Consider the following 16313-nt stretch of genomic DNA (forward strand, 5'->3'; position numbering starts at 1 on the left):
CTTTTGAGATTGGGCAGAGCTGTGCAGATCTAAACTACTTGCTGCCTCATGATTTCATGACAAAGTTTCTCAATCACTTTCAGCCAACACCCTCTGGTTCTTGGTCTTTTCATCCATGGGAGCAGATTCACTCTGCCCCCTCTGTCCAAACCCCTCCATAATTTAAAAACAAATGATCTTATCCCCTCTCACCCTCCTTTTCTCCAAGGAGATCTGTCCCAGATCCGTCAACATGTTTGAAGCCCTTTATTCATCGAAAAATTCTCATAAAGCTTTTCTGCTCTATCTCGAGATCCCTCACAAGAGGGCACGGCTGAGATCAGCACTGAATGAGTGTCACACTGTTGGAGGGTCGATGCTGAGGTAATGCTTCATTGATGGAAATGGCATATTTTTGGTGACACTGTTTTGCGGTAAAGTGTCTCAGACAATGCTGGAAGCAGTCTCTTGATCTGGAGAAAGTTTGATGTCCACTGGTTCCAGTTTTTACTTCGCTCTGTCTTGCCAGCTTCTGCTCAGACACACACAACCCACCGAATGAGCAATTAAACCAAAAAAAGTCGGTGCATGATGGTCTGCAACCAATCCCAGAGTGAGGCCAAAAACAGAAGTTGCTGGAAAAGCTCAGCGGGTCTGGCAGCAACTGTGAAGATGAAAAAAAATTAACATTTTGTGTCCAGTGACTCTTTCTCAGGACAAGTGAAGCCACTCAGCCCGTTGTGGCCATACTAGCTCAGCTCTCCAATTTGGGCTTTTATTCATTCACAGGCTGAGGGCATTGTATTTACTGCCCATCCCTAATTGCCCAGAGGGGCAGTTAAGAGTCAACCACATTGCTGTGGGTCTGGAGTCAAATGTAGACCAGACCAGGGGGACATCAGTGACCCAGATGGGTTTTTTTCTGACAATCATCATCAGTTTCCTGATCATCATTAGGCTCTCCATTTCTGATTTTCATTGAATTCAAATTCCAATATCTGCCTTGGTGGGATTCAAACCCAGGTCCCCAGAACATTACCTGGGTCTCCGGATTTAAAAGTCTAGTGATAACACCACTAGCCCATTGCTTCTCATTAATCACACTCCATGGCTGTGGCCCTTTCACCTTAAAATAGTTTTCCTGTTTAAGTATAGATCCAATCCTTGTTCGTCTCAAATCACAGTCACATAGACTCACCCTCCCATCACCCACCAATGTATGAAAACTTTTATCATAATCATCTTCAATCTATGTGCTCCAGTTCCCGACCCTTTGTCCTAGAAACTGGGTCTCATTCCTCAAAAGCTCCAACATATTTTTCAAAGTGAGAGATAAGACACAGGTGGCACCTGCTGTCCTCTGTCACGCTGTTTATATCCAAGCACTGCGCCTGTATTCGACACTTCACACCTTGGGCGCATTTGTTACCCTAATCTGGCACTCATGACCTCACACTGGGCTGGAGCTCAGATCTCAGGCTTGTCACCCAGGAATGTTCAATAACTCAGTGGGAGACAAGCTCTTCAAACCAGCAATCTGAAATTGTCTGAGAGGCCACTGACATTCCAATAGGTCAGCCCCTCGTGGATAGAAGATGTAAAGGCCAGTTGCTGAAGGTCATGTCAACTCAGGGAAATCTGATTCCAACCCATAGATAGACGAGTGTTGTAACTGGGAACTGACAGGTGAGTGGAAAGAGAATCAGCTGCAGAAAGAATAGAATAGAATAGAACAGAACTGAAATTCATTGTCACATGTGCTTCTACATGAAAAATGCAGTGAGAAATTTTACAAGTCACTCCATCCACCGCGGCACCCTTAAATATAAGGCCCCCTCTCTCCCAGACTCTGACTTAACGGAGTACAAGTGGGGAGGCAGTGCTGGTGTACGCCTGAACCCCAGGCTGGGCAGGGCCTAGGATAGGAGGCTGGACCAGGGCCCAACATCCGCGGCCCTGAGTTCCAAGGGGTATGGGGCTGGGGCAATAGCTGCACAGTGCGCTATGATTTCTGACCCAGGCTCTCCTTCTGGAGAGCTGGCTTCAAGTTGCACTGGTATAGATAGTGAAAGCTGAATTCAATAAAAATCTAGAATAAAATGTGAGTCTAATAATGACCATGTAATCACTGGTCATTGTTGTAAAACGCAATATTCTTTACTAACATTCTTTAGGGAAGGAAATCTGCCATCCTTGCCTGGTCTGGCCTACACGAGACTCCATACCCACAGCCACATTTGCTTCTCTTAACTGCCCTCTAGGACAATTAGGGATAGGCAATAAATGCTGATCTAGGCTGAGATGCTCTAATCCCACAAACAAATAAAGTCTTTCTGTTGAAATGGCAGTTCTTTGTAGTTGGAAAACAAATTACCTGGATTTATATAGCACCTCTCACCTTGTCAAGGCCTCACAATAGGCTTGTGTGTCAACAAAGTGCTTCATGGAGTGTAGTTAGTAATCTCAGAAAAGCATCAGCCCCTGGACGAAGAATGTAATGGAGAAAACAGGAAGCAGGAAACAGTGGGCTTGACAGATGTCAGGTAGATTCGAGAAGTCAGGACTAGGCTCCTAAGTTGCTGCTTGGCCTGCTGTGTTCATCCAGCCCCACACTTTGTTATCTTGGATTCTCCAGCATCTGCAGTTCCCATTATCTCTGATTAAAATTGAACCTTTTGAGGGCAAGTGAAAAAAACAAACAAAAGAAGCAAAGACAGAATGTGAGAAGAGGTGGGCAGCTAACAATACAAACACAGTTACTTCACTGACATGGCTGCAGGTTGAGCTGAATATTGAAGATTGCAGGACATTTACGGAGAACAGGAAGCTAAGAAAATGTGGAGCTGTTAATCAATGATGTTATTAACACAGTCAAACAGAATGATTTAGATTTAGGAAACCAGAATGTAGAATGGGTTTAGGTAAAGATGAGAAAAGATAAAAGCAAGAAATCACTTGTAAGAGAGGTGTCCAGGCCCCCTGACATGGTGGTACGGAGTATAAAAGAAGAAATAATTGGACTTTATCAGAAAGTTTTGGTTTTAATCACTTCGAATTTTAATCCACATATGGGCTGGAAAGATCAGACAGGCAAAAGTAGCCTGGTTAAAGTATTCATTGAAAGCTTTCAGTTTAGGTTTTCAGAACAGTACATACTGGAGCTGACCAGAGAGCAGGTTTAGTAGACTTGGTATTGTGAAACAAAATGAGCCCTCAGATAGAAGAACCTCTAGGAAATAGTGATCATAACATAATGGCAGTGGGTGGGGCCCAGCATGAGCCCTGATGGTGCTCAGCAGTAAAGTGGCTGGCAAACCGAGGCAGGATTTAGCCTTGTGGGGATAGCTTCGCATGGAGTGACTGCAGGCCCACGGCTTAGGGAAGGACTGTAATATTTAACTTTATTTCTTTGTTTTCCTACTTTCTACTAAAAAGAACTGTAGTGATGACTATAATTTATTTCTTTATTTTTGTGTCTAGGATTTTGAACCTAGGATGGTGCCTGGAAAGGTAACATTGTACGCTTGACTGTACTTCTGTACTTGAGTACATGTGACAATAAAACCAAAACCCAAACCTAATTGAATTTTTCATTCAGTTTCAATTGTGAGTGGAGGAATAGAAAAACAAAATATTTATCTAAATACTGTGAGATCAAGGGTGCTGAGATGTTGAGTAATCTGAGTGTAAGAATCACAAAAAGGTAGTTTGCAGATTCAGCAAGAAATTACAAAATTGGTGAAATGACCTGACATTTTCCTCTCAGAGTTGAGAGTTCTTTGGAACTTTTCCTCAAATGTGGAAGCAGACACTTTGAATATTCTTAACAGAGAAGTAGACAGACTTTTGATAAGCAGTAGTATGAAAGGTTATAGTTTTTCTGGGTAGGGTGGGGGATAAAGACATGCAGTGGCCATTATCATGGCTTCAAATTGTCACAGCCTGTGTAATTTTATGAACAAGGCCTCCCTTTATGTCTTTAGTTGATCCCTATTACGCATGTAGATGTCTGAAAAACTGTAAAGTGCTCGGCCACTGTAACAGCCAGGAATCTCTTACATTTATTATCTGAAATCCCTTGTTTCAAAAAAATGTGACTAACAATATTTGAGAGTAAATAAAGGCTTTCTTTCCAAAAAAACTATTTAAAAGAAACACGGCAAAGATGATATTTGGATTCACGGTGGCTCAGTGGTTAGCACTGCAGCCTCACAGCGTTAGGGACCCGGGTTCAATCCCACACTCGGGGAACTGTCCGTATGGAGTCTGCACATTCTCCCCGTGTTTGTGTGGGTTTCCTCCCACTGTCCAAAGATGTGCAAGGTAGGTGGACTGGCCGTGTTAAATTTCCCATAGCGCCCAGGGGTGTTCAGGATAGGTGGGTTAGACATGGGAAGTACAGGGGTAGGGGAAAGGATCTGGGGGTGATGGTCTTTGGAGGGGCAGTGTGGACTTGTTGGGCTGAATGGCCTGTTCGCACACTGTAGGGATTCTGAGTTAGTGAAGGCCAGCAGGAATATGGAGCAACTGTGGCAGTCATTAATATTATTGAACAGGCATGCAGTGCTGAGAGCGCTCTCTTTGCTCCTAACCACCTCCTAAATATCAGGAAATTCAAGGTATTCTTTGGGATTATAAACAATCGAAAGATAGGTGGGGAAAGACTGGAGTCAATTAAGGAGAGGTCTATGTACAGAGACAGAAGAAATAACTGAGATGCCAACTGGGAGATTTGCATCTGCCATTGCCAATGATTTCTGTCAATGTCATAGTGAAACTGCAGTTTGTCAGGTTAGGAACGCATAGGTGGGAATTACTGATACATTGGCCACGCACTTTCTGCTGTTGGTTGTGCTCTCATTAAAAAAAAGAAAAAAAAAACCAGGAGATTAGAATCTCCTCAGTTGAGGACTGACTCCGAGCTGGCTGACCACAGCTAGTGTACTGTGCACAAGTAAATAAAGTGGGACTAGGTGATGGGACCTGGCCTCTAAGCAGTTACTTCAACTAATCTATCAGACAAGCTGATGAGGGGAATGTGGTTGATGTGTACACATGGACTTCCACGTCTTCCCTACACGTAGCCCACAGGCTTGTCAGCAACATTGAGGACCATGGAATGAGAGGGATGGGGCAGCATGGACTCCAGGTTGGCTGAGTGACAGGAGAGCTGTCTCTCAAGCTCATAATCCTCCTGGAAGCTTGTCCTTCCTGCCACACCTGGGTCAGAAACAAAAAAAAATGCAAGTGAAAGGGCCTAAAATAATAAATATACAACCATCTGTATTTCACATGTCCTGCCATTAGGGATACACAATGCAAATATCCTGGAAACATTTCAAACATTATTAACTGAAGAACCTCGTAATATACATTATTTAAAATTCTTTCAGAGGGTGTGGGCCAGTGTTTGTTCCTACCCGTTTCAGACAGCAGTTAAGAGCCAGTCACATTGCTGTGAGTTTGCAGTCACATGTAGGCCACAGCAAATAAGGACAGCAGTTTCCTTCTGACAAGGACATCGGTGAACCAGATGGGTTTTTACTGCTTTGCCATCATCATTGCTGAGGTGAGCTCTCAATTACAGGCTTTTTTAAAAAATGAACTAAATTGAAGCTCCACCAGTTCTCCTATTGGGATTTGAACCCCGGACTGGTGGATGTACAAGACCAGGGGCATACCAATGCACCACCAATCCCTCTCATGGACACACAGCGTGACTCATTCTGTACTCCAAAATACCCTCAGTTTGATTCCAACTTCCATTCTGATATACACACCATTAGTAAGCAAACCCCACCCATATTTACCCTGCAGTTATTCCACTCATATCCCACACATATGCACTCATACCTCACATTTACCCCATGCTCTATGTTGCTAAATATAGGGTTTGCAAAGTGCTAAGGTTTTTATTCGCCTGACTACAGCCCAGTCTGAAACACCAATCCAGGCTGACTTTATTCATAATTTTATGTTCAGGCTTTCAGGAGACTGCACACACTTCGTGGAGACACAGCATGCTCAGTAGGACTCTTTGTTATCTCAACATAAGTCAGTCGTAGGTTCAAGTCCCACTCCAAAGAGCTGAGTACCTGGTTTGAGTCTAATTTTCCCATACTGATGGATTGCCACACTGTCAGAAGTGCTGTACTCCCTTTGACACATTGAATTGATTCAGTGTTGCAAAGAAGAAATAAGAAATTTACAAGTGGATAAAGGCATTGTTGGGTGAATGGACTAAAACTTGGCAGATGGAGTTTAACGCAGCTAAGTAGGAGGCTATCCATTTTGGTTGGAGGAATTGAAAAGCAACTTATTATCTAAATGGAAAGAAATTCCAAACTGCTGCAGAGGGATCTGGGCGCCCTTGTGCATGACTCACAGGCAAATTGTACATAGGTACAGCAGGTAATAAGGAAGGCAAGAGGAATTTTGGCATTTGTTGCAAAAGGAATAGAGTATGAAAGTAGGGAAGTGTTGCTGCAACAGTACAAGGCATCAATGAGACTGCACCTGGAGTATTGTGTACAATTCCAGTTCCCTTAACAGAGAAGGGCTGTAGTTTTATTTGGAGGCAGTTCAGGTGAGCTTCGCTGGAATGATTCAAGAGATGAGCAATTTGTCTTATTAAGAAAAATTGAGCATTTTAGGCTGATACTTCTAGAGTTTTGAAGAATGACAGAAGATCTAATTGAGGTATGTAAGATATTAAAGGAAATTGACAAAGTAGGTGTACAGCAGATATATCACTTGTGCGGCAATCTAGAATGAGAGGTCACAATTCTAGAATAAGGGATGGTAGATTTAAAACAGAAGTGAAAAGAAATTACTTCTCTCAAAGGATCATAAATCTGAAGAATTCACTATCCCAGAGTACAGGAGATGCTGGGACACAGGGTAAATTTAAGGAGGAGATGGACAAATTTTTAATTAGTAACAGGTTGAAGGGTTATGGAGTTGAGGCTGAGATAGACTCAGCCATGATTGTTTGAAATGGTAGAAGAGGCCTGAGGGGCTGAATGGCCTACCCCTGCTTCTAGTTTTCATGGTTCCCTGTCCCTCCTCAATGGTGAGGCAGCAGCATAACCTGCTGAGCATCTACAGCTGCCATTCAGAATTTCAGGATTTGGAATCATGTCTCTGTAGCTGCAGTTTTGAGTTTGTTTTCACTAAAGAAACAAAAAAAAAATCACCTTTTCCTCAGACTGGAAGGACAGCATTTGGGAATGGAGGGAATGGTACTGTCAGAGAGAGGGACAGGGACAGAATACAGTCCCATTATGGACACATGGAGCCTATTTCGCTCTCCACGTTCAGCAGCTATTCTATGACCTCTATCTGCCTTAGTCCGTAGCCCTTAGTGTAACAAAGTAAATATCAGTCTCAGATTTAAAATTAACCTTTTTTAAGCATCTCACCATTCAGCAGGAGAGAGTTTGGACTTTCTGTTTTCACTTTTGTTGCATCTTTCTCTAATTCTTCAGCCGGGGCCCATTCAACGCTGTTCCTCGGGCCCTGGGATGTGTCATTGATTATCTGAGTCTCTCACACTAACCAGTCCATCAGTTTTTGTTCTTCCTGCATACATTTCCTGCATCTCTCTCTCCAGGTCAGAGTTGCTTTCCACACGTTAGCTTCCTTTGCCAGGTTGCCACGGCAACCATAATTTCTCACCTTCACTCGACTCCAATCTCCTAGCGTCTGTTTCTGGAAAGTTATTAAAGGCTAATATTTCCGTCCAAGCCCACCCGCCCTTTAGTGTAACTGCTCTATTCAATCCTAGCTCCTGCTGGGACACTGCAGACTGCCCAGTTCATGTGGAGGCACAGTTCCCTCCTGGCCCATTATTGCTGCCCATCATCCCATGAAATGGATTCTCTGTCCCAAGACACATGTTCACCTCCCTAATCTGTTTATCCCTTCACCAAATTGCACATTACAAAGCCAAGGTTATAGTTCCTGAAACTGTGGCGTTCTTTCATTTAGCTCCTAATTTTTGGGACTCACTAACTCGTCCCAGGGAGTCAAAGGAAATGGAGATAGGACTGGGTGCGGGGAGGGGGAGGGGGAGAGGGAGTGGGTGTGTGGGTAGAGATGGGACAGTGAGGCCACAATGATATCATGGTCTTATAAAGCAGCGCAGCGAGCTTGAAGGCCCGAACAGCCTCATCCTATTTCGAAGACCAGTTCCTATGTTCCTTTCCGTCTCCCTAATGAACCGCAAGAAATGGATCTGCCCCTCCCTATCCTGCCCCAGGACCAGATTCTCATCTTTTCTTCAGTTCTGAAGGAGGGTCACTGGACTCGAAACATTAACTCTGTTTATCTCTCCATTGATGCTGCCAGACCTGTTGAGTTTCTCCAGCAGTTTCTGTTCTTCCTTCAGATTTGAATTAGAATTAGGTTTATTGTCACATGTACACAAGTACAGAGATGCAGGAATACAGCAAAAAGCACAATTTCCACTTGCAGCGTCATTAGAAAAATAAAGAAATAAAGTCCAGAATTACGGTCTTTCTAAAGCAGAGATCTCCAGCATTCACAGTTTTTTGTTTTCTTTTAAGATCAGTTCTGTGTCTGTCTGACGTAGGCTCCCCCTTTACTGCACACACCAGTGATTACATCAGCTCCACAGTGAACAGGCAGCTCTCTGCAGTATGTGTGCCTGAAATCTGGAGCAAACTGTCCAGTTACATTTCCTTCCCTTCTCTATCCATTCTTCCTCCAACTTTCACTCGAGCTGGACTGATCCTGAGGCAAAGAGCTTTGAGATATAGACAAGTGCAGCAAATCTGGGCAGTCTCACTGTCCACAAACTCTCACATCCTGCCGTCTACAGGCAGACGGTTTGTATTATTTCTGTTGAAGTCTTAGTTTGTTGTGTTATTTTTTCTTTGCACTCCGAAAAACTGGACAAAATATCTTGAATACTTCATTGTGTCAGGCATTTTCGAAACATGGCAAGAGTTGGAAGAGAGAAACACGCCATTTCCTTCCGCAATCTCCCCCCAGATTTCCATTCTCCCCTCTTCATACATGAACCAATAAACGGACCAAAAAAAACTAACTATATTGTCATCTGTTGCCTGTGCTGTTCCACACTTTGTATTAACACTGTTGTCACTTTTTACTCCTATCATTTTCATGATGTCTGATGCTCTGCTCCTGGAACTGATTACAATCCCACTCTGCCCTAGGCCTACTACAGCCTCTCCCTTTCCACTCCAGACCGCAGTCCCACTCTGTCCTTCTCTAGATTAGAGTTGCGTTCTGTTTTACTCCAGATTATAGCTCTATTCTGCCTACGGTAGATTACAATCTCATTCTAGGTGATTCCAGATTACAGTCCATTCAGTCCTTCTCTAGATTACAGCCCCATTTTCTTCTAGACCAGATTACAGTCCATTCTGTTCTACTTTAGATTAAAGTCCCTCTCTCAATTACAGTCCCACTCTACCCTAGGTTATAGTCCCCTCCAAAAACAGTTCCACTCTGTCCTGGTCCAGATTACAGTCCCATTCCATCCTACTCTAGAATATAATCCCACTCTGGCATGTCTCCTATTTCACTGATTTGACTGTGACCTTTAGAGGTTCCATGCTATTTGTCTGACAGTTTTCAAAGCTTCTTAGCTTAGAATCCTCCACAAACTTTTTAGTTGTGGTCCACACAATTTTGCTGATTGAAAGTCCACCTTGAATCTTTTAATCACTATTACCTTCTGGCCCCGAGGGCATTAACGCCACATCTGAGACTTCTTGGTCCATTGGGCCTGACTGCAATTGTGAGGCAGCAATGCCACCTGGTGGCCAATACCTTTTAAGACAGGGTGTAGAGCTGGATGAACACAGCAGGCCAAGCAGCATCAGAGGAGCAGAAATGTCAGCGTTCCGGCCTGGCCTGCTGTGTTCATCCAGCTCTGCACCTTGTTATCTCAGATTCTCCAGCATCTGCAGTTCCTACTATCTCTGTAACCTTTTAAGACAGCATTTCCAATGGACTCTACTTGCAGGCAAGTTTCAAGAAGAGCTTCTGACAGGGTCACATTCTTGGTATTAACACAGGAATTTCCATCTTCACATCCTTCCCAACACCTAGAGAAGATTCATCAGACATTGGCCCCATTGTAGCTGGGAGATAGAACTTCCTGAACTTGTCCAGGGCCGTCACACTGAGAATCAGAGTCACAGGATATGGCCAGAAAGTAATTAACTGCAAAAAATTTTATCGCGAAGGCCTCAAAATGTATTTAAAAACAACTTCCTGAATAATTAGCATCCCACCCCCACATAAATCACCCCACCTGCACACCCACTGATATTACTGTTCCTCAGTATCATATCCATTTCTACAGCCCAATCCCGACCCTCACACACACAGACCCCCACAGCCCAATCTCTACCCTCACAGCCCAAACCCCACCCTCATGCACACAGACCCCCACAGCCCAAAACCCACTCTCACACACATAGACCCCTACAGCCCAATCCCCACCCTCACACACACACAGGCCCTCAGCCAAATCCCCTCCCTCACAGTCACACACAGACCCCCAAAGACCAATCTCCACCCTCACACACAGACCCCCAAAGACCAATCTCCACCCTTACACACAGACCCCCACAGCCCAATCCCCACCCTCATACACACAGACCCCCACAGCCCAATCTCCACCCTTACACACAGACCCCCAAAGACCAATCTCCATCCTTACACACAGACCCCCTCAGCCCAATCTCTACCCTCACACTTACACTCCCTCACAGCCATACCCACCCTCATGCACACAGACCCCCAAGCCCAAACCCCATTCTTACACAGAGACCCCCACAGCCCAATCTCTACCCTCATACAAAAACAGACCCCCACAGCCCATTCCCCATGCTCACAAACACACAGAACCCCCAGCCAAATCCATGCTCTCAGCCTCACACACAGACGCCCACAGCCCAATCCCCACCCTCATACACAGAGACCCCCACAGCCCAATCCCCACCCTCACACACACACAGACCCCCACAGCCCAATCTCGACCCTCATACAAAAACAGACCTCCACAGCCCATTCCCCATGCTCACAAACACACAGAACCCCCAGCCAAATCCCCCCCTCACACTCACACACAGACCCCCACAGCCCAATCCCCACCCTCATACACACAGAGACCCCCACAGCCCAATCCCCACCCTCACACACACACAGACCCTCAGCCAAATCCCCACCCTCATCCTCACACTGATGCCCACAGCAAAACCCTCACCCTCACATACAGACCCCCACAGAAAGGCACCCTCATCTTAACTCCCACCCTCTCTTATACACACACAGCCTAACTCCCACTCCCTCTCAAAAAATCAGAAGAATGAGAGGTGATTTCATTGAAACAAACAGGATTCTGAAAGGGCTTTACAGGGTAAATGTTTCCCCTCATGGGAGTCTTGGAACAGACAGCATAGTCTCAGAATACAGGGGTACTAGTTTAAGACTGAGATGAGAAAGAATTTCTTAAGAGTTTTTGGAATACCTTACTACAGAAAGCTGTGAGATTAGAGTCCTGTCGTATTTAAGGCTGATATAGATTCTTGATCAGTCTGGGATTCAAGAGTTAGGGGGAAAGGGCGGGAAAGTGGATGTGAGGAATGCCGGGATCGGCCATGATCCTGTTGAATGATGGAACAAGTTTGAGGGGCTGAACCGCCCGCTCCTGTTTCTAGTTCTTATGTTTTTTCTCTCTCTCTCTCTCTCACACACACACATCAGAACCAGAACACACAAACATTGCAATGTGGAAGAACATTTTGAGGGGTATTTTTTAAAAATTCAATGATAATTAATGGAGATATATGAATCTTCTAAGTTCATGACTTGACTGGATCCAAGCTGAGCTTGGTGATCCCTTAGGATTCACTGTTGAGTTATTGATGGTTGATTAGTATTTTCTACCAGAGGTGGTCAATGCTGGAAATCCCAACCTCGGTGAGTGAGTGGTCACCCAGCAGATAGAGTTTGAGCTGCTGGCATGCCTGGGATTTTAGGAAGATCATTCCTTTCTTCCCATTACCCTGCCACTATCCCAATCTATGTTTGAATCATTACCATTTGCCACTATAAATGCTCTTAATTCATGCAGTTGTCTGTAACTTCCTCAAAAAGTGTTCCTCTGTTCTCACTAATTGGTGATCCATGGACACATTGACCAATGCGACTACATCCTTTCGTTCCTTCGTCCTAGCCAGATTGATACTATGAGCTCTCTGACAGATCCTCTTTTCCCAGCACTGCAACGCTCTCCTTATTAATAACTCCAACCCTCCCCCTTCCTCCATTTCCTATTTTTCCTGAAAATCTTCTATCCAGGAATATTGAACAGCCAGTCCTGCCTTCGTTGAGCTAGTTCTCTGTTCTTGTCGCAACCTTTTGTTTCCATGTAGCAACTTGCAAACGTAAGTTGCCAATTTACACACCACACTCTGTGCACTGGCACTGACACACAATAATGCTCAGCACATAGTCCTGGACCCTGGAATGTGGAGGCAGTGGAGCCAGGGTACAATAGAGATTCGCAAGAATAATTCCGGGATAAGCAATTTTAGTTACAAGGATAGACTGGGTAAAGGCAGGAAGGATGTTCCCAATGACCGGGGACTTCTGAACCAGGGGTTATAACCTATGGATGTTGGGTAGGTCTTCAGAACTGCACAGAGAAGAAATGTCTTCACCCAGACAGTGGTGAGCCTATGGAATTCATTATCACAGAAAATGGTTGAGGTGAAAACATTGAATGTCTTCAAATAAGGAGTTATAGTTTTTTAGGACTAAAGGGATCAATGGGTACAGGGAGAAAGCAGGATCGGAGACTGAATTGGAGTTGAACGGCCGAGAGAGAGAAGTGCACTTTTTCTTTCAATAGAGGGGTCAATAATCAGGAGACATAGATTGAAAAGTCTTGACTCCATAAAGGTGTTTGGAAATGCTCAGTTCTTGCTGCCTCTGATTGCCAGGAGGAGCTTTGCTGCTGCCTCCAATCCCTCCGCTACCTCCAACCACCAGGAGGCTGCTGCCTCCAATCCCTCCGCTACCTCCAACCGCCGGGAGGCTGCTGCCTCCAATCCCTCCGCTACCTCCAACCGCCAGGAGGCTGCTGCCTCCAATCCCTCCGCTACCTCCAACCGCCGGGAGGCTGCTGCCTCCAATCCCTCCGCTACCTCCAACCGCCGGGAGGCTGCTGCCTCCAATCCCTCCGCTACCTCCAACCGCCAGGAGGCTCCTGCCTCCAATCCCTCCGCTACCTCCAACCGCCAGGAGGCTGCTGCCTCCAATCCCTCCGCTACCTCCAACCGCCGGGAGGCTGCTGCCTCCAATCCCTCCGCTACCTCCAACCGCCGGGAGGCTGCTGCCTCCAATCCCACTGCTACCTCCAACCGCCGGGAGGCTGCTGCCTCCAATCCCTCCGCTACCTCCAACCGCCGGGAGGCTGCTGCCTCCAATCCCTCCGCTACCTCCAACCGCCAGGAGGCTCCTGCCTCCAATCCCTCCGCTACCTCCAACCGCCGGGAGGCTGCTGCCTCCAATCCCTCCGCTACCTCCAACCGCCGGGAGGCTGCTGCCTCCAATCCCTCCGCTACCTCCAACCGCCGGGAGGCTGCTGCCATTCCACGAGGCCTGCTCTCACTGCTATGCCAACGCCACCAAATTGCCATAAAAGTCTTTGAAGAAAACAAAGAAAAAAGAAAACAAAGAAGAGCAAAAGTAAAAGAAGAGAAAGCTTTTGTGGAGATATTGTTTTAGACTTTAGGATCTGGATGTTTTCTTACCTTTTGGCTCTTTTTTTGTTGTTTTTCCTTTAACTCTGGTTTTTGTTATCAAGATGGTGGTGGAGAGTGGTGACTTTCTACGCTTTTCACTGTGCTTGTGTATTCCTGTACTTGAATACTTGTGTATTCCTGTACTTGAATACTTGTGTATTCCTGTACTTGAATACTTGTGTATTCCTGTACTTGAATACTTGTGTATTCCTGTACTTGAATACTTGTGTATTCCTGTACTTGAATACTTGTGTATTCCTGTACTTGAATACTTGTGTATTCCTGTACTTGAATACTTGTGTATTCCTGTACTTGAATACTTGTGACAATATAATCTAATTCTAATTGAATATAATAGAAAAATAGAAACTTAATGTTACACATATTTTTACATGAAATACACATTGAATAGTTTTATAAGTCATAGAGATGTACAGCACAGGAACTGATTCTTCGGTCCAACTCATCCATGCCGACCAGATATCCTAAATTAATCTAGTCCCATTTGCCAGCATTCAGCCCAAATCTCTCTAAACCCTTTGAATTCATGTACCCATCCAGATGCCTTTTAAATGCTGTTACTGTACCAGCCTTCACCACTTCCACTGGCAGCTCATTCCACACATGCACACCCTCTGTGTGAAAAAGTCGTCCCTTAGGTACCTTTTAAATATTTCCCCTCTCACCTGAAACCTATGCCCTCTAGTTTTGGACTCTCCTACCCAGGGGAAAGAACTTGACTATTCACTCTATCTGTGCCCCAACTGGTTTTATAAATTTCTACAAGGTCACCCCTCAGCCTCCAATGCTCCAGAGAAAATAGCCCCAGCCTACTCAGCCTCTCCCTGTAGCTCAAACCCTCCAAACCTGGCAACATCCTTGCAATTTTTTTCTGAACCTTTTCAAGTTTCACAACATCCCTCCTATAGCAGGGTGACCAGAATTGAACCAATGTCCTGTACCACCACAAAATGACCTCCCAACTGCTACACCCAACGTATTGACCAATAAAGGCAAGCATACCAAACGCCTCCTTCACTATCGTGTCGACCTGCGACTCTACTTTCAAGGATCTATAAACCAGCACTCCAAAGTCCCTTTATTTGGTACCACTCTGCAGGACCTTACCATTAAGCATATAAGTCCTACCCTGCAACCCATCACAGCATCTCCATCAATGACAGCAGTCATATATAATAATAAAAAAAATTAAGATAAAGTTCATACAGTTCAGCTACAGCTCCTGGGATTGAGGAAAGTTGATTAAGGAACAATGGAATACTCTGAAGATGCAGTCAAGACGAGAATGTCATTCCAGGACAAGACCACCATGCCGGGCCACTGGAGCACTGGGCCGGAAACCACTGGTGAAGAAGATCGCCATGTGGGGCTGAGATGGCCACGCCTGGGTGAAACCACCTGCCAGGCTGCTGGAACACCTGGATGCTGAAGACAAAGAAGACTCCACAAGGGGGCAAAACCTCCATGCTGAACCAAGACCGCCACACAGGGAGAAAAGGTAGAAGCCTAAAGGGCTAAGCAAGGGTGTGATATGTGTTATCAGGCTCTGATAGGATTTGTGGAGTAATCATTACCTTCTTGACAAGTTGAGCAAGTTTGAGGGGTTGAGAGGCTTACTCCAACTCCTAATACATATGCTTGTAGGTACATTTGTGTCTATATTTGACAATTGCATATATATGTTTGTGTGCATGTTGTGTGTCTATATTTACTTTTTGTATGTTTGTTTGTATGTAAATGTTTGTGTTTGTTTGTTTCAATGATTGTGCATGTGTTTGTGCATATACATTTGTATGTATATGTTTGCATGTTCATTTTTCTATGTATGTTTGCATATGTTTGTGTGTAAATTTTCATGTGTATTTGTTTGAATGTTAACATTTACATCTATGTTTGCATGTATATTTTGTATTTATATCTTTGAATGTATATTTTAAAACTTTTGTATATTTATTTAGTTGCACATGTTTGAATGTAGAGCTGGTGTTTCCTCACCTTGGGTCTAAGATTTGACCATGTTGGATTCACGTGGAACCTGGGGAGGTGATGACCTGGTGGTATTATCATTACACTATTAATCCATAAACTCAGCAAATGTCCCAAAAGTTGAATCTCACACAGCAGGTCATTGAATTTGAATTCAATAACAACATACGCAATTAAGAGTCTAATGACGACCATGAATTCATTGTTGTGGGCCAAAACCCATCTGGTTCACTAATGCCCTTCAGGGTGGGAATGTGGCCTACATGTGACTCCAGGCCCACAGCCATGTGGTTGACATTTAACTGCCCTCTGGGTAATTGGGAATGGGCAAAAAATGCTGGCCCAGTCAGAAACACTCACATTCCCTGAATGGAGATTAAAAAAAAATACTGCAGCATGTTGTTGGCGCTTCCCTTTGACAGAACTGGTAACTTGTGGGAATATCACCGTCAGCCTTGATGAGGAATTACCGGACAGGTTCTGGCATCAATTTAATGAAACCCCAGCGCTGAGTCGTGA

The 16313-nt window shown here is 44.8% G+C and overlaps 1 long non-coding RNA gene across 2 annotated transcripts; it reads right to left on the reverse strand.

The window, feature by feature from the left end:
• Positions 1-1383: 1383 nt before the first annotated feature.
• LOC125446952 (uncharacterized) lies at positions 1384-16308 on the reverse strand. 2 transcript variants are annotated; one of them, XR_007246500.2, is made up of 3 exons: positions 16155-16308; positions 2378-2651; positions 1384-1685 (listed from the first exon to the last, which is right to left on the reverse strand). It is a non-coding gene; the product is annotated as an uncharacterized LOC125446952 (long non-coding RNA). The 2 variants fall into 2 exon arrangements; XR_009443031.1 differs by having other exon boundaries at positions 15804-16308.
• Between the last annotated feature and the right edge of the window lie 5 nt (positions 16309-16313).

The sequence above is a fragment of the Stegostoma tigrinum genome, chromosome 38 (genome assembly GCF_030684315.1).
Source record: "Stegostoma tigrinum isolate sSteTig4 chromosome 38, sSteTig4.hap1, whole genome shotgun sequence".
NCBI lineage: Eukaryota > Metazoa > Chordata > Chondrichthyes > Orectolobiformes > Stegostomatidae > Stegostoma > Stegostoma tigrinum.